This window comes from Lepisosteus oculatus, chromosome 12, assembly GCF_040954835.1.
Source record: "Lepisosteus oculatus isolate fLepOcu1 chromosome 12, fLepOcu1.hap2, whole genome shotgun sequence".
Lineage (NCBI taxonomy): Eukaryota > Metazoa > Chordata > Actinopteri > Semionotiformes > Lepisosteidae > Lepisosteus > Lepisosteus oculatus.
In genome coordinates, this window is record NC_090707.1 from 30749505 (window position 1) to 30773515 (window position 24011).

Sequence of the window (24011 nt, forward strand, 5' to 3'; positions counted from 1 at the left end):
TAAAAAAATGCTTGTTTTTTACTGCAGTAATGATAGCAGGTATTCATAGAAAACATAAAAAACGTTATAGCTTTTTATTAAGTATATGAACTTAATATAGTCAGCCCCACCTGAAGTAGGCTCCATGGCCGAAACGTTGTGTTCTCTTTCTTCTTTTTTTCAGCATGGAATAAACCTATTACTTGTTCCTTTGCAGCCTACGCATGCTGACGCAGCTACCCACCTGAATTAATATAGTCAGAATGAGAACGTCAAAACTTTTCCAAATTGACCACAGTAAGTGACCTAGATAAAGACTTTGATTCGTAAAATATTTATGAAGAAAGTGTAATACTGTTTTTTTTTTTATTTTAGCTACCACTACCAGCCATATACATTATGTATAATATATAATGTTCACAGAGATGTAATGTCCCTGTTATTTTTATGTTCAGATACCAAAATTTCCCTTTAGTTGTTAAATTCCATATTAATATTCAATATTAAGCAGATTTAAACATGCACAGTGGAGAGACTAAATTAATCAATCGTTTCACTAACATCTAATGTACCACAAGTGCCACCTGTCGATCATCTTTGGCCAGTAAATCACATGCTGCAGTAAAGTGCTGTAACGCATTACAGGGTTTTAACGCACATCCTGAATGGCTACATCTGTAAGTTATATTTTTTGAAAAACATATATGAGGAGCAGTACCTGTGTGAAAATTCATTTTTTACAGTTGTGGATGATTTTTCATATAATTTATATTATAGGTTAATGTGGAATGACGAGTTAGATGCATAGTTAGCAAGGAGACATTGGAATGGAGTGACATGGCACTAAAAACTAAATTGCAAAGTAAAGTTTCCATATATTAAAGGTTTAAGTTTGTATTACAGCAACAGGATAGTTAATAAGTATAACAAGGGAAGTGTGTTTGACTTTAATATAGGATGAATTTCAGAAGTAAAATAAATTATGACTGTTCTATTTTTGGGAGAGTGGATATATATCTGTACAGTGGCACAGTGGCAACAAGATTCTGACTCTTTGCAACCCTGTACAGTTTGAAGCTGGCAGCCAGATGTTAATTGTGTGTGGCAAGTATATCAATTTTTATTTTATTCCAATAGACAGTGTGTGCTGTAGTGTTTGAAAAACAGCTGGACTCCAAACATACAGATTGGGAAAACCACAGGATAAGGAAACAAGCAGTTTTTGCAGACCCATTCAATTTATTTTATGTTCACAACTGTTCATTAATCTCTGTACTTTAAGGAAATATACCTCATCTGCATTGTATAGAACATTATTAGGGTGTGACACTTGACTCCTTTATTATTTCTATCATACAGCAATTATATCTACAATGTTTTTTTTTTCCCATGAAATCCTGGGTTTCATCTACTGGGTTTCATCTTCTGCAACAAAAATCTACTCTGGCTTACTTAGGGGGAGTACTGCTTATTTTTTAAAGTAATGCATTCAGAAAGCTTTACTCATGTGTTTCTGCACGTGATACATGATTGGAAAACAAGAAGTGACACCGTATCTGTCATTAAATAATTACTTTGACACAACCAAGAAAGAGATTGAGATGTATGAACCACAATGTTTTTTCCAGGCATGAAATATTACAAATTAGATATCAAATTTCATTATAAATAGCTTAAAAAGAAACAGATTTTTTTTTTTCAAGTTTAAATTATTAACTACTGTATATTGCTGCAAACGGTAGTGTACTGGTATGGGTTTATAGTCATTCATGCGTATGTCTTAATTGGCTCTTTGGTGTATGGAAATGTCTAGTTCACTTCTTGATTATTTAATTGGAAAATGATCTTAATAGAATGTCTTTATTATGTGTTATTATCAGCTATTGTTAGGAGACTTTAATAAGTGCTGTGCTTTTTCAAATGCATACATCATGATGAAGGCTTTTATGCACTGAAACACTGACAGTGTTTAATTATATTAGAATTAAGAGTGTCTTTTCTGCTTTTTAATTATTGGTGTTATGCAGCGTTTTGCAAATCTTTGCCATCTAAGGAATTCAACAGCTCACAACTTCAGCAAAATAAGAATTGACCTACTTTTACTGGCGTTATCAGTATTTGTTAAATGAAGTATGACTTCAATTTAATTCTTAAACATAACTCTTTTAGATTGCATGACCCAACTCTGAACATCTGAATTTAGCGATATTAGGTTATGGTGTGTGTACAATAGCAACATGAATATTCTGAATGATACAATTTATGTATGACTTTGAAATTCCAAATCAGTTTAAACTGAAGAAATATATTATAACTGGTAAAAACATTTAAAAACCTCCCACCTATTTTATAACTGTTTCTCCTGTTCCAGCAAGAAGCACACAAGGCAAGGTACACCTTGAATGGGATACCAGTGCATCACAGTATTCACAACCTTATTAGACATACAGTAAATGAAAGACAGCACCTGTAGGTATCACCTAATTGTAATAGAGCATTTTTGTGCTAAATCCTTGACTTTTTTTTTTCACAATATAATTTAAACTGTGCAAACAAATTTACTTTATATTGTTCTACTTCATTTTTCCAAGTGAAAATAACACTTCAGTAATGCAATCGGATGCCTTTAGGTTTATAAATTGTGACAGTTTTCTAAATTCAGCTTTAGCTGAAAGCAACATTACTCTAGTTAAAAAAAACAAAAGGAACACAAGGTCATAATCATTCTTTCATGAAGCATGATTGTAGCTTTGCTCCTGGACATGGCAAATAATAAAAAATCCATTTTGCATTGAACAATACACAGTAATCCATCATCTTGTAGTGTGTGGATATGTATTTTGTTTAAATGTATGATGTGTTTTTGGCTATTTGGGGGAATTTATCATTTCTATCATTTCATTTTTTTGGGATTTTCTCTTTTAAAATTGTGTTTTAGATGTGAAAATGCAATAATTCCAATTAAAATAATGATGCAAAATTTTTAAAGGAACACTGCATTATAGAACATTAACATTTACTGTTGTGTGGCTCAAGGAACATTCATACAGTAACTAAAACATTCAAACCTTCAATACTCTTTCAAGATCCAGGTTCTTTCCTAGCTGACTAAACTTTCAGCAAAGACAAATGAACAAAACCAAAGTCTTTAGTAATAAGATAAAAATACTTCAAATTAAAGATTCTTGATTCAGAGTGCTAATACCAAAATAATAATAGCGGGGTGGTACCATCACCTTTCATGTATGCTGAGGGTGAATATTGTTGCTGCTAGTGGCTCTTCCCAGTGTCCTGATTACCCCTCAATTCATAACTCCTGCAGTGCCACACCCTGTATATACATAAAACTTACTATTTATATAATTGTGAAATTTTTCAAAAAACAATCAGTCTGTAATACAGGAAGCGCAACTTTTTTGTGTGTGAACCAGTCTCTTGCATTTCATTGTTCACTATGGTTCTTTCACTGGAAAGCCACATAAAGAAAAACTAAGATGACATTTCTTAAATACAATTTCCTGAAACTGCATAAAAAGGCACTCTTATTAACATGGTGTATATATGTAATAGCAAATACAAAATAACAGCTCTAACTGTTACTCTGAGGGCAGGGTAAGAAAACATGAGTATATTAAAACACTAAACACTAATGGATCTATGAAAAACTAGTTTTAATGTGGAAGAGGTACAGATCCCAAGGATTTGACTCACATATATAAGAAAAGGTCAGTCTGGGTCTAATCCCAAACTGAAGAGGAGATGAAAAACTGCTAAGGGCACAGAATTAGATGGAGAAAAAGAGATTTGTTTGGAATAAAAAGATAGAGAAAGATAGAGATATATAGAGAAAGGTAGATAGAGACAGAGAATATTTTTTTAATAGAATTGTTTTCTCTAAAAGCTGCCTAATGACAGTGCCCTAAAACATACCCAGCTCCCCAGTGCGTGTACGCATGGTGGAACAAGGGCATGGTAAATAGATGGATGGGAAACCTCCAAGAAAAACCAAGTTGGAACTAGATGTGTAAGTGGTACTCTTCCCTCCGGACCAGTATTTCCAGGGCAGTAGGAGAGAACTGTACTTTTTTATGAGATATTAAACCAAAATCCTGACTATTTGGTCATTAAAGATGCTTTGTCACTTTTTTAAAAAACATAGAGATATTAACCCTGGTGTTCTGACTAAATTACACTCCAGGGTATGTGACTTCTCTTCGATTTATCACTTTTTTGATTTACTGTATCTCAGTCTGCTAGTGCATAATGGCTGTTGCAGGTCACCCAGTTCAATGTTGCACTTAGAGGGAGACCTACTTTGTCCACCACCTACAGTATCTCCAAAATATTTTTGGATCCTTTGGGATTAAAAATAACACATGAATACAAGAAAATATTGTTCCAGACACTACCAGGATAGACCCTAGCAGAGAAAGTGAAGTGGAAATCTAATAAGTAAATTGATTCTTAAAATGTAGAGAGCTTTGCAAAAAATATATGGGTGCTTTTAGATAATATATTTCAAGGATGTAATTGCCGTGCTACAGTACGTGCAGAATTTTAGAAAACAGTGCGTCAACAAAGTACACTGTTTAGGTTACTTTAGAAGACAATGTACCAAAACAATATATGCTGTCTGGGTCGTTAGAATTAGCCGAAAGTAACTGATTAGCTTTGAATAACAAATCTAGTGCCTCTTCTCTCGCTCTATGATGTAATCTGTTTTGTCTTAGGGAAAGGGGAAGTTTTAGAAGGGACAAAGTGCTGAGCTTTTTTACAGCGCAACGTCTTATAAAAACCCTGTACTGCTTGTAACAAATTGAGTCTCTGGTTGCACTTTGCGAAGTGGCAGCAGGGCTCCCAATATTGCAATATTGAAATAAAGACCTTACTCAGGTGAGAACTCTCTCTTGTGGCTTCCTTGATAGTTATATTTCCATGACACCAGTCTGGTCCTTCTCTACTGTACCTGAGAAGGAAGTATACATAGCCAAAATAGGATCCTCTTAGGGGACTTCACCTAATAGTGAATAAGAGCACCGCATCCTTCACACCGGGGCTAATGTCCAGTCTATAGTGGGAGACGCTGCTGATTTCCTTTGATACACTGCCTATATTATATCAGATCTCCAAATTTCGACTATAATACCACCATGCAGTTTTCAAGAAAAGAAGATATAGTTCTGTATTTCTCAAAACCAGAGCTCTTCTGGTTTCTGAAACCAATTTGTGACAAACCATTGCCCAACCAGGGAAGTCCCAAGGTCTACATGCACAAAAACTAACAAGGAAAAAAAAGTACAGTCCATAAAGGCACCCAACACTGGTAGCATTGTACTGTACATGTCCTTTAAGTACGAAGCCAAAATGTAATTACATGGATGTGAAAATATGCATTCCATAACCCTTGACAAATTAATTAATAAATAATGATTTACTCTTTCACTATTTGCCAGCAATTTAGAGGCGATATAACAGCCTCTAGTGGCAGGTCAGCTGCAATTATAACCCTTTCAATAGCTTGGCTACCACAATAAGCTGCACTGATTCACAAATGTAATTACCCATGTTTTTGTAACTTTATTAATCCTAACTGTCCACACTGTAGAAAAATCTAAATGAACTTTTTTTTGCCTTTCTTTTGCTGGTGTGGGTCTGAAATAAACAAAATAGAGACCAAGAAAGAGTTCAAAAATATATTTTCCAATAATAAAAACACACATGGATTTTGAAACTTTTTCAGGATACATTAGACCTTTATGCTCTCTTGCCCAGGGAAACAGGTAGAAACATTTGAATGTGTAGTTATTTTAACTTTATGGTCACTTATTTCACTGTTCTAAATCACTTTATGTAAGTAAGGTTTTCTATCTTTGGGATTTCTGTGAATCTTGACAGTCAGCTAGAAGCAGCCACAATGTCAGGATACACTAAAATAATACATTTTGCTTTGTTTACTATATGTCTAGTGGAAGTTGATTCGAATTGACATATTTTTTGTAATCATTGTAAAACATAAAGCAATAGAATAGAAAAAACATACTTGCTCATTTACGTTTTAATTGCTATAGGAACAACTAATGTGACACTGGGCTTATAACTCCCCTTCTTTTGGCTCGTCAGTTGGAATAATAGCCTTCTTTACTTCCTTCAGATCTTCAGATCTTCAGATCTGTAGCTGGGTTCTACAGTATATTGGATTTCTGGGGCTGAAGTATAATTTCAGTTTAAGCAGTGCTAGCAATACTTTTTCAACTTCTTAAAAATATTAGCACTAATAAAGTAATGAGCAACACCACACACTCAATGTGAATCCATTTTTAATAATTGGAATACAACTAATAAGAAAGATTGACCACATGAGGATACTTGAGTTAATTTTTGGATCTGTCATGTTCCCTCTACAGGTATGGCCATTTTGGACAGGATTTCCTGATACAGTTTCCTTAGCAAAGCAGACAGTGTGGTTATCCGTATACAGCAGGTCCCATCAGGTCATTATGGTGAACACATTTAGTGACTCAACTGGGTCACGAAACATAATTTATATTTTAATAGACATCGTGATAAGTAATGATCACCTTCCAAATGCACCAAAGCCTTACAAACTAAATACACAAGCTTCTCCCAAGTGATTCTGAGTTGCAAATCATCATCTTTCCCTAATCATCTGCTCCTAATTATTATCCTTTTATCACAGTAAACACCTATCCACAGATCTTCACACACAGAAGCCCACAGGGCTTCACTTGTGCCATTTAAACTCTCCACATTCACTTCTGAGCACATAACACTTTTCCAATTCTTTCAGGAATTTAGTAGTGCCTTTTTTCCTCCTGACTGTTAATATACATCAGTTCACTAATCCATGGGAGTGGCCAGTTACACACAGAGGTTAGCTTATTTGTTTTTTTATTACTTTGGAATCTCACTCTTGCTAGATGCCAATTATCTAATTAAGCCAGGTGTGTCTCATTTACATGCACATAGGTAACTTTCAAACAAAGCAACTACTTTCAACTTCAATGTGAGGAAACATTAATAGGACAGAAAAAATGAGGCAAGGTGAAATTTGTTTTTTTGGTAGTAAAATACCTTTGTGAAGACTGCACAGGAAAAGTCTGGGAAGGTGTGTAGGACCTTCTAGATCCTGAGAAATGGACATGGACTGCAAAGTCCTACAGTATGTGTATCACTGCAAATAATGATGTGATGGCAATCTACTGTAGTTATGTGATGATTAATCTGTATGATTAATAATTACTCAGCCTTAGATTGGTTGGAATACAGCAACTGTATCAGTAAGCTTTATGTGCAGTGCCCTGGAAGGCAGTTCAGATATACTGTAAATGCATTGCTGGCTGTTGTTAAAGAATAGGTAAGGATAAAAGTAACTTTCATCTCATTGGGCTGGCTGACAAATGGGGTAACTGTGAGCAACTGTGGATAAACATTTATTAACACTGCAGGAGCACAAGACTGTTAATCTGACAAATTAACTAACTATACCAGGATCTAGATCCTTGATATAAATTAAGAGCAATGTATCATTTTGTTTAACAAATTTAGGTTCCCATTTTATGTATTGATTTCTACTGTATACCTATATATTTATTTTTATTTATGATACTCCATAAACAGGTAGAAATGCAAGAAACTGCAGCATTTTTAGCTATACTATCACATCACTGTTGCTAAGTAACCCTAGTGAGTGCAGCTGCAAAATTTCCTATGTTCTCCAGGCTGCCTGTGAATCTTGATAGCTAGCTGCTGCTAGCTTCAATGTTTACTCCTCCAACTTGCATATCTAAAACAATAGGCTTATAGTTTCTTTTAGCTGAACTACAATATGCCCAGAAAATATCTGTTCACATTAGCGTCATTTTTATACACACTAATATAAAACAAAAAGTGATAGCATAGCAGTAGCTTGTTAATATTTTAATATATTTTATAGCAACAAACTAATGTGACACTGGCCCATCAGTTGGCCTATAAGAACTGTGGCAAATTAATGTATCACTTGCAAGGAAAAACATATTTTGAAATCCTCTGATACTGTGGTAGCTGATTTTTAAGTAAAGCTTGACATTATGAAAGTACTGTATCTAATCCAGTCAATGTAGATGTGTTAAAATTGTTGATCCTGAAAGCTATAAATGTACCAATAAAATGGCATAGCTCATAAGGTAAAAAGGAGAAACTGAAGTACTGTATCTATCTCAAGTCAGTGTATCACAATAAAGCAGCTGAGCTGCATTTACCTACCTTGCCAATTATATGATGCAATCAGTAAGGTTTTTTTCATTGTTTAGATGTATTTGAGCATTCATATCCTACAGAAAGCCTTTTGTTAATTAAACTACAATTCAGCAAAAATCTGTAAGATAATGAGGTACAGGGGAAGTTCATTGTGATTAAATGTGAAAACTACAGGAAGTTAATTTAGAACACAAACCATTTAAAGATAGCATTTGGTGCTTGTGAATATTTTATGAGACCTGGCCTTCAAAGACCAATTTAAGCTTGAAAGCTTATTATGTCAAGATACAAGCTGAATTTTCTTTATCAGCACAAAACCTCCCTGCAGTGTAAGTTCCATTTTTGTGATTTTCTCATAAAGTTATTAGGTTACCTTATATTAATGAACATATTGAAATGCAATGGAAATTAAACCTTAATTAGATTGCCATGCTGAACTTGTATGTGGCTTTTCATTTTTAAGCATACAGTATGATCTAAACTGATCTTTAATCATATTGATTGCAATGCAAAACAGCCATTCTTCTATAAAATAATCTCAGGTAAGATTATTTTCCTAAGGTCCCCCCAAAGGTATTTTTTATTTACTTTTGCCTTGGTTTTTATATGATCTGGACTTTTTACCATGTAGGAATAAACTGAAATCAGCTTTATGAAATTAGCTAGAATGGACATCTTCCTGCATCACTCTATGGATTAACAAACACAATGCATGAAAATGGAGATTACAGTGGTAACCTTCCAAGTTGCAGCAATGCCTGAGAACTAAAGGACTTAAATGTCTATTCATCAACTGATCATTAAATTGTACTATGCCATAAGGTAGCAACAGGCACAAGAGAAGATACTAAATACATAGCAGTGCGGAAGAGTCTGGAATGTGAATTGATCTGGAAAGACAAAGCAACACTGGGATTGTGGGATTACTAGAGGGAATTTAAATGTGATGATTCAGTTGGAGTTTTTAACAAAATGATCCCCAAATGGTTTATAAATCTATCATGGCAAGGTTTATTTATTAAGAAAGTGCACAGGATATATCAAGACAACTCTTCTTAAGGCTGCAACAAGCCCCAAGTCTATAATTTATGTTTGATCTGGTTTTGCAGAAACAGAACTGGTTTTGCTCTGTTTGAAGATAAAAGAGACAGACAGAACTTTCTGAACAATAGCAAACATGTTTGCTCATCAGAGTGATTTGTGTGCGTTTCCACATGGATAACAGTCCAGTGACAGCCCAATAGAGACATGACTTTGCAGGAGTGAAGAGACCTTGAGAGAGGAAGGGTCCAGTCCTTCCTTCTGCACTGTTCTGTGATTAAACTTCTCCATGCTAGCTGAAAGTGTATATTCACGTTGGTACTGGCATATTTTTGCTCCTCAAGTTCTTTTCTTTGCAGCATAGAATGTGAAGATACTGCCTATGTCACCATGCTCATTTCTGGAGATACTGTATATATAAACTGATAAATACCTGTATACTCCACATAGGCGTTTTAATGCCACAGTGCCATAAAAGAGGTAGTTCAGACACCTTTTAAAGCTGTATTAGAGGTATTTCTTGATTTTGACTATTGCTCAGAAGATGACCCCTGATACTTTAAAGTTTTTCATGTTTTCATTTTATTTACATTATAGACGATGCCTTATTCACTTTGTAGTGATTTCCAAGAGACAAATGGATTTGCATGAATAATCAGGTTTTAGGGCAGTGGTCTAAAATACATTTCCTAATGAGCCCTAATTGGGCTCAAGCTATCAGTCGTATAGGTGGACTAATTTCCTTATTAACTGCATAAATTGTATTACTTCTAACCAGACTCCAATTTTAGTAAGAACATGTGAGATGTATCTCAGAAAATAATAAGAGTACTGCACATTTGAGTTCTCTGATTGGAACAGATACTAGAAGATATTAGGGCCCTGGGAAAATAATTTGAAACCATTGGTTTATGTTTTTTAGTGCTATGAAGGAGAGATTAATCTAATTTAACATTAAATATGGTGGTGCTGTTGCACATTCCTGCTATTAGCACACATGGGAGTTATGATTCTTTCCTGGTAATAAATTATAACCATACAAAATATATATATCACACCCTACACTTTTACAATGTTTTCTTTAGTAATTTTTATACTCTTTGGAGTTTTTAAATTAAAGAAATGCTGAGTAAAATGTTTTTGATTATAAATGCAGTTTTCTTCAGATATCTAGGCTATACTAGAATGAATACAGTATGTACAGCACCCTACTGTAAACAATAATGCTTTGTTCACAAAACGTTATCTTTTCATTCTAACGTGCAAGATAGTACATAAACTGTAGGGGCCACATACAAATAGTTTATAGAAAAGTTTCTGGGTGAAGAGAATTTGGAGTAACACCAACTCTTACACAAAAAGAAACATCCAGTAGCAATAGATGAGTGTTGGAGACCCATATACACTGAGGGAGCAGTGGCAGAGTTTTATAGGTAATGGGGACTCCCCTTCATCACCACCAATGTGTAGCACCAACCTTGATGATGCGACAGTGGCAATAGTGCACCAATACACTCACCACACACAGTGCTATCAGTGGAGAGGAGAACAGAGTGATGAAGCCAGTTCAGACATGGGGGATTATTAGGAGGTCATGATTGGAAAAGTCCAGGGGAATTTTGCCAGGACACTGTGCTAACACCCCTACTCTTTTAAAAAAACACTGTAGAAGTTTTAATGACCACCTCGATTATTCGTCTCATCTGAAGGATAGTGCCTTTTTACAGTATAGTGTCCCCTTCACTATACTGGGGCATAAGGACCCACACATACTGCAGGGGAAATGCCCCCTACTGGCCCCACTAACAACTCTTTCATCAGCAACCTCAGCTTTTCCCAGAAGGTCCCGGTACTGGCCAAACTCACACCTGCTTAGCTTCAGTGGGTTACCAGCTATGAGTTGAAATTTTCCATTGGCCATTACCATGGCCTCCTAATAATCCCAATCTATGAATTATTAATGGATTAATTCATATTAATGGAATTAATATAATGGAATAAATATTCCATATTAAGTGGATTTAAATATGTGTAGCATTAAGTGAAGCAATTGCTTCACTGACATCTAACGCACTACAAGTGCCACCTATTGATCGTCTTTGGCCAGTGAACCACACAACAAAGTATATCATGCTGTCTGAGTGGCTGCACTTGTACCTTCACTTGAAGGATGTTGATTTTCCATTTATTTCCTTACTACCTAAAATTCAATATTACTATTATTAGTTATTATTTTTGTGATTAATAAAAAAAGATCAAATTCAAGACTGGGCAAAAACCTGACCTGATGTATAATGTAGACTAGTGCAGGGGTTTGCATGCTACAGTATAAATACATTTGGGAAACACCAAGATAGAAGAATGAGGTATTTTTGTTGACAAGTCATTAACATCTTCTAGACAATATGGGGAAGCAATTAAAATGACAGAATACAAAGATATAGTTAAAGCACAGAATTAAACTAGAAGGGTATTATACTAAAATTACTTTTATAAGGTGTCATTTGGAATATTTTGCAACACTTTGGTCACCAGAAAAAAAACATTGCTCCACTGGAATCAGTCCAAAGGAGAGAAACCAGTAATATTTTCCAGGGCTTAAGAGAATGTCCTACACTGTCCAGGAACTGATACTTTTTAGTTGTGTACAGAAAAGTTTGAAAGGTATTCATAATCATCAAAAACAGGACAAACTCAAAAAGCATTGGACTTCTTCAGACAGAGCAGTGAAGTATGAACTAGATAACATTGATAAAAATGACATGTAAGTTCATTTAAAACTTAACAGGAGTTATTTCTTTACCCAAAGGGTTGTGGGAGTATGAAACAAACTACCCAAACATGTTATTGAAACTGGTACCCTAGCTTCTTTTGAGAAATGTCTGGATGGGATCATTGCATCAATTAGTTACTAACAAACAACCAAGAGGCCTAATTTTGTTTTATACCTTTCTAATATTCTTAAATTACTAAATGACCCTAGCCATTAAAAAATTAAGATATCTGACTTGTATACCAATTTACAAGAAACAGTTAAGGCAAACATGACTCACAGGCAGCTAGGGACAATTTTAAGAAATTAACACATTTGAAATAGTGGAAGAAGAATGAAGGATGTTAGATATGAAAACTGTCACAATATATCTTGCAGCATTATTATTATAAGACTAATTTCAGAATCTTTCCATTTGTTCTTCAGAGTCAGTTGTTTGAAAATTACTTTTAAATTATTTATTTATTTTTGTCCGGGCTTAGAGGGTAATGAAAATGTAAACTGTTAGAACTTTGTCAAGAAAGCACCACTACTATACAAATATTCTTAATAATAAATAAAATAATTAATAATTATTAATTTATATTAAAACATGATTCCTTTCTGATTCAGAGTAATTCTAGAAAGTCCAGGCTTCCATTTATTTATTTGACAAAATATTTCTTTATACTACCTGTCCTTTGCTTAAAGTCTCAGTGATTGTGTATTCATATGTCTTTGCCAGATTTACTCATCAATGGTTCACTTGCAGGGTTACTAAATGCGTTATCTAATCTGGACCAGTAAGTGACACTCTTTCCTCTTAACCAGAATTTTCAAACTTTTGCACCATTTTGGTGGCTGGGGACATGGTCCTAAAGTGCAAGACTTCAGATGAGACATTTGTCTTGTGCAGACTTGATATTAAAAATCCAATGGCAATTTAAATCAATATTTTATTTGGCCTTCCTAAAGTTCCCTTTTAATTTCAATGGTAAAGCAATTCTTTACTTCCTGTCCTGGTTTGCTTTGTAGTGGGGACTGCTGCCGTATAATAGCTGTTGTTCATCACCCAAATGGGTGCTAATGGGATGAAAATTGCTTTTTAAATATAATGAATTATTTATATCCACAGACAAATGTGATTCATTATTACTCATTTTAAAAAAACAGTCTGCAATGTGAAATCTGTTTTCATATTGCAGTAGTTCATGGTTGACCATATTTAACAGTACTGTATATTTATTTGCTTCAAAACAAACAATTTCTTTAAAGGGTTTAATATTGTTAATATTGGTTAAAACCAATATATTGTGTTATAGTAAAGTGTTTTTATATAGGGCTTAACTTTGGAAAATACAAAGGACAAATATGAGATAGAAAGAATAAATTACATTATATTTTTTTTATTTTAATTAAAAGATGTTATGTATAAGTAATCGTTAATTAACTTGCTGGTTTATAGTAGATAGTATATTGTCTCCATTCCTTTGATTTGTTAAATGGTAACAATAGCTGTCCCAAGATTAAAGTTGTTACTTAATCCAAATCGTTTATATTTAAAGTATTTATTGAAATGCCAATTTCTCTATATTTTACACCCAACTAATCCACCAATTTACAAGCTCAGCTTCATGAATCAAGCTCCTGCAGTGCACAGGAAAAATGAGACATTCAAATTTCATGTTCAAATTCAAATTTAAATGAAGAGGCATTCATTATTTGAGATGCTACAATAATCATAATGCCTTATAGGAGAGTGAACACTGTTTGGAGGATCTGTTTGGTGATCTAATGTCTGCAAACATTTGAAAATCAGTTAATCATACCATTTGGTTAATGATATGGTACACACTAAAACCACTGGTTTGTACTCTTACTTGTAAATATTTTTTCAGGAATAACCATTTTAATTAAATTATTAATTATTTACTTATAATTATTATTCAGTTAATTCTGAAACAATGGTTCCACTTTAAATAGAGAAGACCTGCTTTTTTCCATGTATGTTTGGAATTAAGACTTATTAAGACCATTTTAGGTAGCAAGAATATTTTTTAATTTATTTGTAATTTAGTTTTGGTTTGGCAGCAAAGCTGTGCGGTGGTTAGCACAGCTAACTCACAATCTATGCGTCCTGGGTTGAATTCCAGACTGCAGCAAACTTCCATATCCCTCCCTTTTTTGCATGGGTTTGCTGTGAGTGTTCCAATTTTTTCCAGCTTTGCAAATACACACAAGTTACAGTAGGCTAATTGGTTTCTCTAACTGTTTTTGTTTTATGTGTGCATGTGCATTGTAATAATAAGGATGAAGTGGCTTTGAGTAAAAGATGGTTAATATTTAATTCGCAAAACCTTTGCTTTCTTTTTAGGAAAAATTGAGTGAGTTTTCAATAAAGGCTAATGCAGCAATCATGAATTAAATAATAGTTTAGCTAAGTCTTTTTCAGTTACTGTATTTTGTAGATTGTGATTATTTATGATTATAATTATGAAAGCAAGATTCCCATGTTCATCCAAAATGTTACTAGTACTAAATCTCTGAAAAGTAATTTCCATTAAACTAAAAAAATAAATAACCAAAGTACAACAGATTGCATTTGGATTAAGAAATGTCATCAGTTTCATATATTACTATTTTCTATTGTGCGATGTACAGTGGCTATGGATGCTTCACATAACATTATATAAGGAATGTTGTGTGTCCTCCTCAGTACAAAGAATGCAGGAAAAATCAGGTTTTGGCTTCTCTGAAAGGGCTTAGTTTTTCCAGTTAAATTTAAACCCAACAACAATAAGCAGTCATGGCAGCTTCAAAGGAAAACTGCTTAGAAGCAGCTTCATGGAAACAACCATCACATATACTTAGATGTTCAAAGACATATATTAGACCCTACACTGTACTCACAAATACACCAAATTGGCTCAGCACAGACAGCATCTTTTCATCTCTTGTGGCAGACCGGGCCTGCCGTGACTAATTAGGAAACTGTTCATTGACCTGCATGAGAATGAAGGAGCACGCTTTGTTCTCAAGAACTAACTGCCCAGCTAGCCACTTACAAGAAAGCTGCCAGACCTTAAAAAAGGCCAATATGTTATCCTTTGATAATCAACCTGGTCAAATGCCTAGACTGAGTTGGCTGCACGAAAAAGTAAAAAAACAATAGCAGATAGTCAAAGCTAAGGATAAAAAGGTACTCAGTAGTTTTGGTATTTGTTAGTTTGAGTCATATTGAACAGATTTGCACTGAAGAAAAAACTTACTTCTTAACAGAAACAAGAATTACATACTGTACAAGTTCTTATCTTGATGACATCTGTAAAAGGGTTGTGCTGGCTAACTGCTGGGTTGTCCAACGAAACTTCTCCAGGGGCACCATGTAAATGGGTGACCCTGCACTCTGACTCCAAGCTTCTCTCCCTTTCTATGTGTCTCATGGAGAGCAAATTGAAGTATGCGAGAAGACAAATTCCTAATACAAGAAATTGTATATGGCTAATAAAGTGATCTTATCTTAGATAAGATATACTGAAGTAATCTAGATACTTAAAAGAATACATTGGCATTTCATTTTGTGATAGACTTAGGCTTTATGTCAATGAAATACTACTACTACATTTGTTGCACTTCATCTTAGAGTGTTTTCTAATTTTAGTCTGTGGATCTAGAGCAGTGGTTCTCAAACTTTTTGGACCAAGTACCACCCCTAATCCAACCAAAGCATCCAAGTACCACCTACAAGTCATCTTCTCATAGGAACCCCAGAAATTCTCAATGACCAACATGAGCACGCATGCACACACTCACACATACATATAATAAATATTATAATAATAAACTTAATTTGATATAGCGCCTTTAAAGGTGGCTTCTCAAAGTGTTTTACAGAAATAAAACATTAACAACTAAAAAAAGCACCATTTCAGTGAGATGGGTGAGCCTGTTTAGTTGAGCAAAGCAGATGTGAATTAATTTTTCGAGCCTTGATACAATTCACAACGGAGTCTAACATATTAAATCGTCAGGCATTTTCTTGACGGCAAAGATCTCGCGGTGGATGTTGTAATGCGTACATTAATTTCTGGAGCAACCAATCTAATTCACCGTTATGTCGGATTGTCATTGCTCTAGCACCGTCTGTACAAACTCCGACGCATTTTATCCAGTCGAGGCCATTCTCTTCGATAAATTCATTCAGAAGCTGAAATATGTGCTATCCTGTAGTTCCTGTTGGTAGCGTTTTACAGAACAGAAAGTCTTCATGGGACATACTCTCAAACTCGTATCTAACGTAAACGAGCAAATTGGCCAAATCGACTACAGACTCATCTAATTGCAGTGAAAAACATCTGCTCATCTTAACACGCTCTATCAGTGTACTTTTGATATAATCCTTCATTTCAATAATTCTATGAATGACTGTGTCTTTCAGGGGGAGGGGGACAGCAGGTCGAGCTGTTTAGCTGCTTTTTCTCCACACATAATACGTGTCAGCTCTTTTGCCAACGGTAAATAAGGTTCTTCAAAAATAGTGTAGCTTACCTGCTTTAGCAATCCACAAGCTTGCATTTTTCCGCGTTTCCGTTTTTATTTCCGTATTTATTTAAAGTTTTTATTTCATGCGCATGGGAGCGAAACACAGAGACGCTCAGTGTATTTTTCTCAAATTAGTACAGTTCTTAAATATTTTTCTGTTATCATGCTTTTGTGTGCTCACAAGATTACCTGTGTTCGTAGCACGTATTTCTAGGCATTCCTGTGTTTACAACGTTAGTATTGTTCCAAAATCACGCACATTCTCCTTTCTCCCTATTTGCTGGAGATACAGTAGCTTTTTTTAAATACAATTGGTAATTTGCATCCGCAGCACGCATTCCTATAGAGTGGTATAGAATTACAGAGTATCTCTTGTGTCCACTGAACTATTAGCGTTGCCTGTATCGTAGTACGTAGGCTGCGTATTCGACACGTATTAAAATACAAAATATGAAAACCCGTCACGATTTTTCTGCGCATACGACACAGTTCCAGGGTCATTTGGCGTACCACTTGGCGGCACTCCACGTACCACTGCCGGTACGCGTACCACAGTTTGAGAACCACTGATTTAGAGTGTTTGGAGTAGCAGGGTCTCTACAGTTTTGATAATGACCCCGATTTTCATAAGATTAGGCCACTGGAGCCCCGACTGCTATCCAGGGGATCTTTCTTTTATATTCCCTTACTTTAACCTAAATAAAATAACAAATTGTATCCACTTGGCACTTATAGAAGGGGCACAGGTTTTTTCCCTGACAAAAGATACACCCCTAAACAACTCTGAAGTCAAAGTGCATGTTATTTGTTATGAACTATTTACAATGCTGGTTTGTTTCCAGCACAACAACAGTGGTGTACAGATGCAGACATCAAGAATGTCCAAAGTGTCTGTAAGTTAATTAATAATAATAATTGCTTACATTTATATAGTGCTTTTCTGGACACTCCACTCAAAGCGCTTTAGAGGTAATAGGGACTCCCCTCCACCACCACCACCAATGTGCAGCATCCACCTGGATGATGCGACAGCAGCCATAGTGCACCAGAATGCTCACCACACATCAGCTATCAGTGGGGAGGAGAGCAGAGTAATGAAACCAATTCATAGATGGGGATTATTAGGAGGCCATGATTGGTAAGGGCCAATGGGAAATTTGGTCAGGAGACCAGGGTTACACCCCTACTCTTTACGAGAAACACCCTGGGATTTTTAATGACCACAGAGAGTCAGGACCTCGGTTTTACATCTCATCTGAAGGACGGCACCTGTTTACAGTATAGTGTCCCCATCACTATACTGGGGCATTAGGACCCACATGGACCGCAGGGTGAGCACCCCCTGCTGGCCCCACTAACACCTCTTCCAGCAGCAACCTTAGTTTTTCCCAGGAGGTCTCCCATGCAGGTACTGACCAGGCTCACACCTGCTTAGCTTCAGTGGGCTGCCAGGTGTGAGTTGCAGGGTGATATGGCTGCTGGTTTGTTGTGTTAACTCCTTGTTTTTATTTTTCTCCAAATATCAATTATAGGACTTCATTACTCTGTATCACTGTCAGGTGGAGAAGTGAAGACTTAAATTTCCCAATCACTATGCCACTAGATTAAGTGTGCATATAAAAAACAATAAATTATATTAAACTTGTAAAACTAATAAACAATAGTCAAAAATCAAAAATTCATTATTAAAATCCAAATCACTTAAAATCTAAAAAGACTATAATGTTGACTGCTTTTGGAAATGTATGTTTATGTTGTAATAACTCAGCATTATCAATATTTCAGAGGCAAAATAAATAGTAAATTGCAATTTAACTGTTTATTGCCTGATAAGATGACTCATACCTTTGTTTTACCAATAATGTCATTGGGCGTACAGTATTTTAAGTACAGTAAATGTTTTTAGTGCCACAAGCTGAATTAAAAACTACAAGCTTAGTGATGGGTTTATTTGACAGTAAGTTTCATTTTCCAATACACTGCAAAGAAACTTTACATAATATATAATCATTACATATAAACAACAAATAATTAAGACTATCGATGGTAGAAGTGCTTGCACAGGAAGTGAAACCACAGAAAAATGTCCTATGCAACCGGCACACAGTGACACTGACCTGCATTAAAAACTAGAGTGAAGTGATACTGTTCTTACTCTAAACTCATGTATGCCATAATAATAGTATTAAGGGTAATCACCTCTGAATGGAATAATCATTATCTTATGTTGAGAGCTCCAGGAAAATTGGTCCCCCTACAAACAGCACAAATGATGAAACTCACTGTATTTGTTAGTGCTACGTTGGTGCCAGTTTGTCCCATTGAAAGTAGCGTTTATGCTGCTTTCGTTTCCGAGATAGCGCTTTTTTTGAGGGGCATGAAGTCACTTAGTCCCACTACAATCTCACAAGAAAACCGAATCAGTGTGATTAGTTAGTGCTGCATTTGTGGAGGTTTGAGCCATTGAAAGTAGACTCCCAGCTGCTTTCATTACTGAGATAGCTCATCCTCCCCTACTCCTACCTCCTTTTTCAGTTAATCATGTGTTCATGTACGGCGACTTTGATCTCCAGTGACCCAGTCTGTTAAGTTTAAGCACTCTATTACTGGTGCGAGGGGTAACAATGTCTGCAATTTTGTTTCTTTTTTATCCCTGGAGAAGGGGGAGGGACTAGGTTTGATTTTGTATTTAATAACAGTATCTTCTGTGCATTTGTGTGAACAAGGAAATTAAATTTGTTTCCAATACCATACCTTAATCAGAAGATTTGAGTTTAGCCTTAAAAAGCAACCATTAGCAAAAAAAATGCATGTTCTTAAAAGGCTTTAAACTAGCACATCTTAATGCTTTGTAGATGTGTTCTTTTTTGAAGAACTGCTTTTCTGATGAAGTACCAGTTTCTTATTGTGTTCTTCTTACATAAATATGCAAATCAAGGGACATTTAAAGATCCGACTAGTGTTTTCGAGCCAAGTATTTAAAAAGGTTAGAATTAGTAACTTCCTGTATTGCAAGACAATTGTTTTTATATGTTTTGTATGGAAAGTAAATTCGTACATGTGAAAAAGAACCAGGATTTATTTACAGGACACTATGTACTAAATTCAACCAGGTAGTTCATAACACATCTCCAAAACAACATGGGAAACTCTACCATCTCACACATGAACACCGGAGAAATATTGGGAAAAATATTTTTATTTTCAGGTAAAATATATGACCTAGGACATGTTTGCTTATCCAGCACCTTGAAGTCGCCTCCCCAACAAATGGCACAATCACTGAATACCACCACATTTGTTAGTTTTCAATTTGTGCTGTTGAAAAGTAGTGCTTGTGCTGCATAATTTACCAAGATATAGTGCCTTGTTATTTTGGGTATTCGCATAACTCTACCTCTCATATCATAGCATCGCAGTTGGTAACACCTGATATAAAGATTAATTTAAACACCCATTTTCCTTACTTTGTGTTAAATCTTCCAAATTTTATACTGTATCTCTTACACTCAACCCCTTATTTTAGTGTTCTTCTTGGTATTTTAACAAAGAAGTATTAAAACTAATTTTATTTTTCACTGCAATTTTCTTTCCTTCGAATATATTTTTAATATGTTATTTTTATTCTGTTTAGTGATATAGTACATTCATGTTTTTATATATATATGGTGCTATACCTCCATCTGTTCCATCTTTCCCATATTTCCGAAATACTTACAGTAGTTCAAACTAATGTTGTGTTCTTAACCATCACTATCTGGTAGCTAATTTTCAGTTATTCTAACTAATGTAATAGCTTCTGCATCTTGTATTTACTTCTTAGTATTCCTGACATTTAGCTATAAGTACTTATAAGTATACACCTGAAGAAGGGTCCACGGCCAAAACGTTGTGTATTCTTTCTTCTCTTTTCAGCATGGCATGGCATTTTCAGCAAAACTATTACTTGTTCCTTATAAGTATAAGTACTTATAGTACTATAAGTAGCCATTTAGAATGTTCGTTAAATCTGTGCTTCACTGAAGCATACTTTGTCGGTCTGATTCACTGGCCAAACACAATCAATAGGTGGCACTTGTGATGTGTTAGATGTTAATGAAAACATGACCTTACTACAACAAAAATAAGTTTTTAACGCTTTTTTTAAATCCACTTAATAAGGAATATTATTATGGAATCGTGTAACTAAAGGGATTTTTTAAAAAAGCTGAATATGTTTCTGAATTTCAGACATTAAATAAATATATTTATTTAGCTGGGTGTGAAAGGGTATTCCACTTTCTTCATAAACAACTTTATCTATTTAACTTTATGGTTACCTTTGGTTATTTTGGAAACGGTTTGATGTGTTTACTTCAACTACATTTCCTGTTTTGATTGTTGCAATGGAAAATGAAAAGCTTGCTAAAAAAATTCACTCAACCCATAGGATAATTTGGTTCAGTGGTAGCATTTTCACCTCTGAGCTAGAAGATCCTGGGTTCACTTCCTAGCTAATCTGCTACTTCTACTTAAAAAAAAGACTTTCTGTAATATTTAAATCAAATAATATATATAGTATTTTGTATATTTTTCTTAATTATATATACCACAATATGTATATATTTAATCATTTTTTAATTATTAATACTACATTAATTAACATAAATGAAGATAAATGTGCAAAACAAAGTTTGAGTAGGGAGTTGCGTCATCATGCGAAGGCTGCAAAGAGGTATAGTTTTAATAAATGCTGAAAGGAAAAGAGACTGTGGAACCTTCTTCAGGTGTTAATGAGCAAACGTGAATACTGACAATGGCGGTATAACACACAGTTTTGTTGTACAGATATGACCAACAGTCTCCTTAATGCCATGACGTTTCAGCATGAAGTGGCATTAAAAACACAAACAACAAACATTTGTATTACGAAATCAAATGAATGTGTGTTTGCATCTCCCTTGAATGCATAGTTTTTGAAAGAAACTATTGTAGATTACACATTTTTACAACTCCATTTCCCAAAAATCAACAAAAAGGACAATGGCAAAAAAAAAATATTCTGCTCAACGAACTGGCTGAAATAAACTAGCCTAGAAGAAAAAAATCAAATCAAATACTTACCCAGCTTTCCAACATTACCATCAACATCAATAAAAATATGTACCACTGCCTGACATCCAACAAGATCTTAAAATATTATTATTTTATCAGGTGGGTAGCTGCGTCAGCATGCATAGGCTGCAAAGGAACAAGTAATAGGTTTATTCCATGCTGAAAAAAAGAAGAAAGAGAACACAACGTTTCAGCCGTGGAGCCTTCTTCAGGTGTGAGAGAGACAGGGCAGTAGGCAAAGGTAAAGTAGAGGCAGAACAAAGGTTGGGAGGGAGGAGGAGTGAGAGGCGGGAGCAGGGGACAGAAAGAGGCCAATCAAGAGGTGTGAAGTCAGAATGGGTGCAAAGAGGTGTGAAATGAAACTTCCAATGAATGGAGAAAATTTAAAGAACAGTAGTCTGTCGTTAAGGGAAGGGAGAATGTGTGATCCTAGCTGCAGAATAATTTTAGTTTCGGTGGTCTTGCTGATGTATGAGTTCAGAAAACCTTTGAGAACACAGACGGAGAGATTAGAGTGGTCTTGGAGAGATCTTTAATCTTCACAGCCCTGATGTGTTCTCTGAAGCGGTCTCCGAGTCTCCTTCCTGTTTCTCTAATGTAGATGGCTGGGCATTTACTGCAACAGATACAGTAAATAAGGTTGCTGGAGGTACAAGATGCTGTCTGGGTGATCTGGAATTGTCCTGAGGGGCCTTGAATGAGTGTGGTGGTGGCTGTGTACTTGCAGGTGATACAGCGAGCTCTATTGCAAGGGAAAGTGCCTGGTGTAGATGGTTGCTGAGGGCAGTCAAGGGAGCTGTGAACAAGAATGTTGCGCAGATTAGGTGGTCAGCAATATAAGATGATGGGGCGGTCAGAAAAGAGGGCCCCAATAGAGAGATCATCCTGTAGGATGGAAAAGTTGTCATTAATAGTCCTGGGGATAGGAAGTGTGTTAGGGTGGTAGGGAAGCACCAAAGGAATGCGGTTGTTATGGCGGGAGTTCCTGATTGAGTTGATGGTCTGAGGGGTGTTTTTGGCTCAGGCAAGGGCCCAGTCAATAAAACCGCTGGGGTATCCTCTGTTGATCAAAAAGGAGTACATTTTGAGGGCTTGGTTCTGGAAGTCGATGTCGTCGCTGCATAATCGTCATAGCAGAAGGAACTGTGAAAAAGGGAGAAAGTTTTTAGAGTGTTTGGGGTTAAATAAGCTATACAGAAGATAGCTGTGTGAATCCGTGGGTTTGTAATAAACAGAAGTGGAGAGTCAGGGGAAGTTGATGGAGAAGTTAATGTCTAGAAACGGAAGAGTAGTGGAAGATATGTTGACCGTATATTTGAGGGACGGGTGGAAGTTGGTGAAATGATGCAGAAAACACTCAAACTGGTCGTTGGAGCATGTGGCGGCACAGACGCAGTCATCAATATATCGCTTGTAGAGGTCAGGAACATAGCCAGTGTAGGAAGTGAAGTAACGATCTTCAACCCAGCAGACAAAGTAATTGGCATACCGGGGTCCCATTATGGTGCCCATGGCAACTCTACTCACCTGTTGGTAAAAAAGGTTATTGAATGAGAATGCATTCAGTGTGAGTACCAATTCTGTAAGGCGTACCAGGGTGTGGGTGGGTGGATGGAGCACTGTGCATTTGTCCAGCGTGTGCTTGAGGGCTGTACGGCCATCATTATGGGGAATGACGGTATAAAGAGATGTGGTGTCCATGGTAAAAATGTAGCATTCTGGGCTCTGAAATTGGAAATCATTAAAAATTTGTAGCGCGTGGTTGGCGTCCTTGATGTTTGAGGGAAGACTTTCAACCAGCAGTTTCATGAGGCTGTCGAGAAAGGCAGAGATGTAAGTAATCAGACAGTTGCATGCTGATACGATGGGGCATCCAGGGGTGTCCAGTTTGTGGATTTTGGGGAGGAGGTAAAATTGAGATACCTGCGGATGTTCAGTGATGAACAAGATGTCCAACATTGACCACTACTGGTGAAGTTACAGCTTTAAAACACTGTTACCAGCATGGCACTAGCCTCTTCACAGACATGTGTGAGTTGTTTACCTTTAAACTTACCTGTAGTATTAGAAGTTGTTATATCATTTAGATTTAATATTCTGAGGTATTTCTCACATATAATTAGACATTAGATATAAAGTAAGATGTATACAGATTATATTATTTTTAATTAACTGGAAATATTCAACTTAAAGAACCCTAAACTATTCCTGTTTCTAATGCAGTTCTAAGAACTGAGATTTATGCCCAAACAAAATGGAAGATTCAGTAGAAAAAAAACAGATTCACAGAGCATCTGTGAATTATAGTGGTTTATACTGTAGGTGTATTTCTGATGGACTTTAA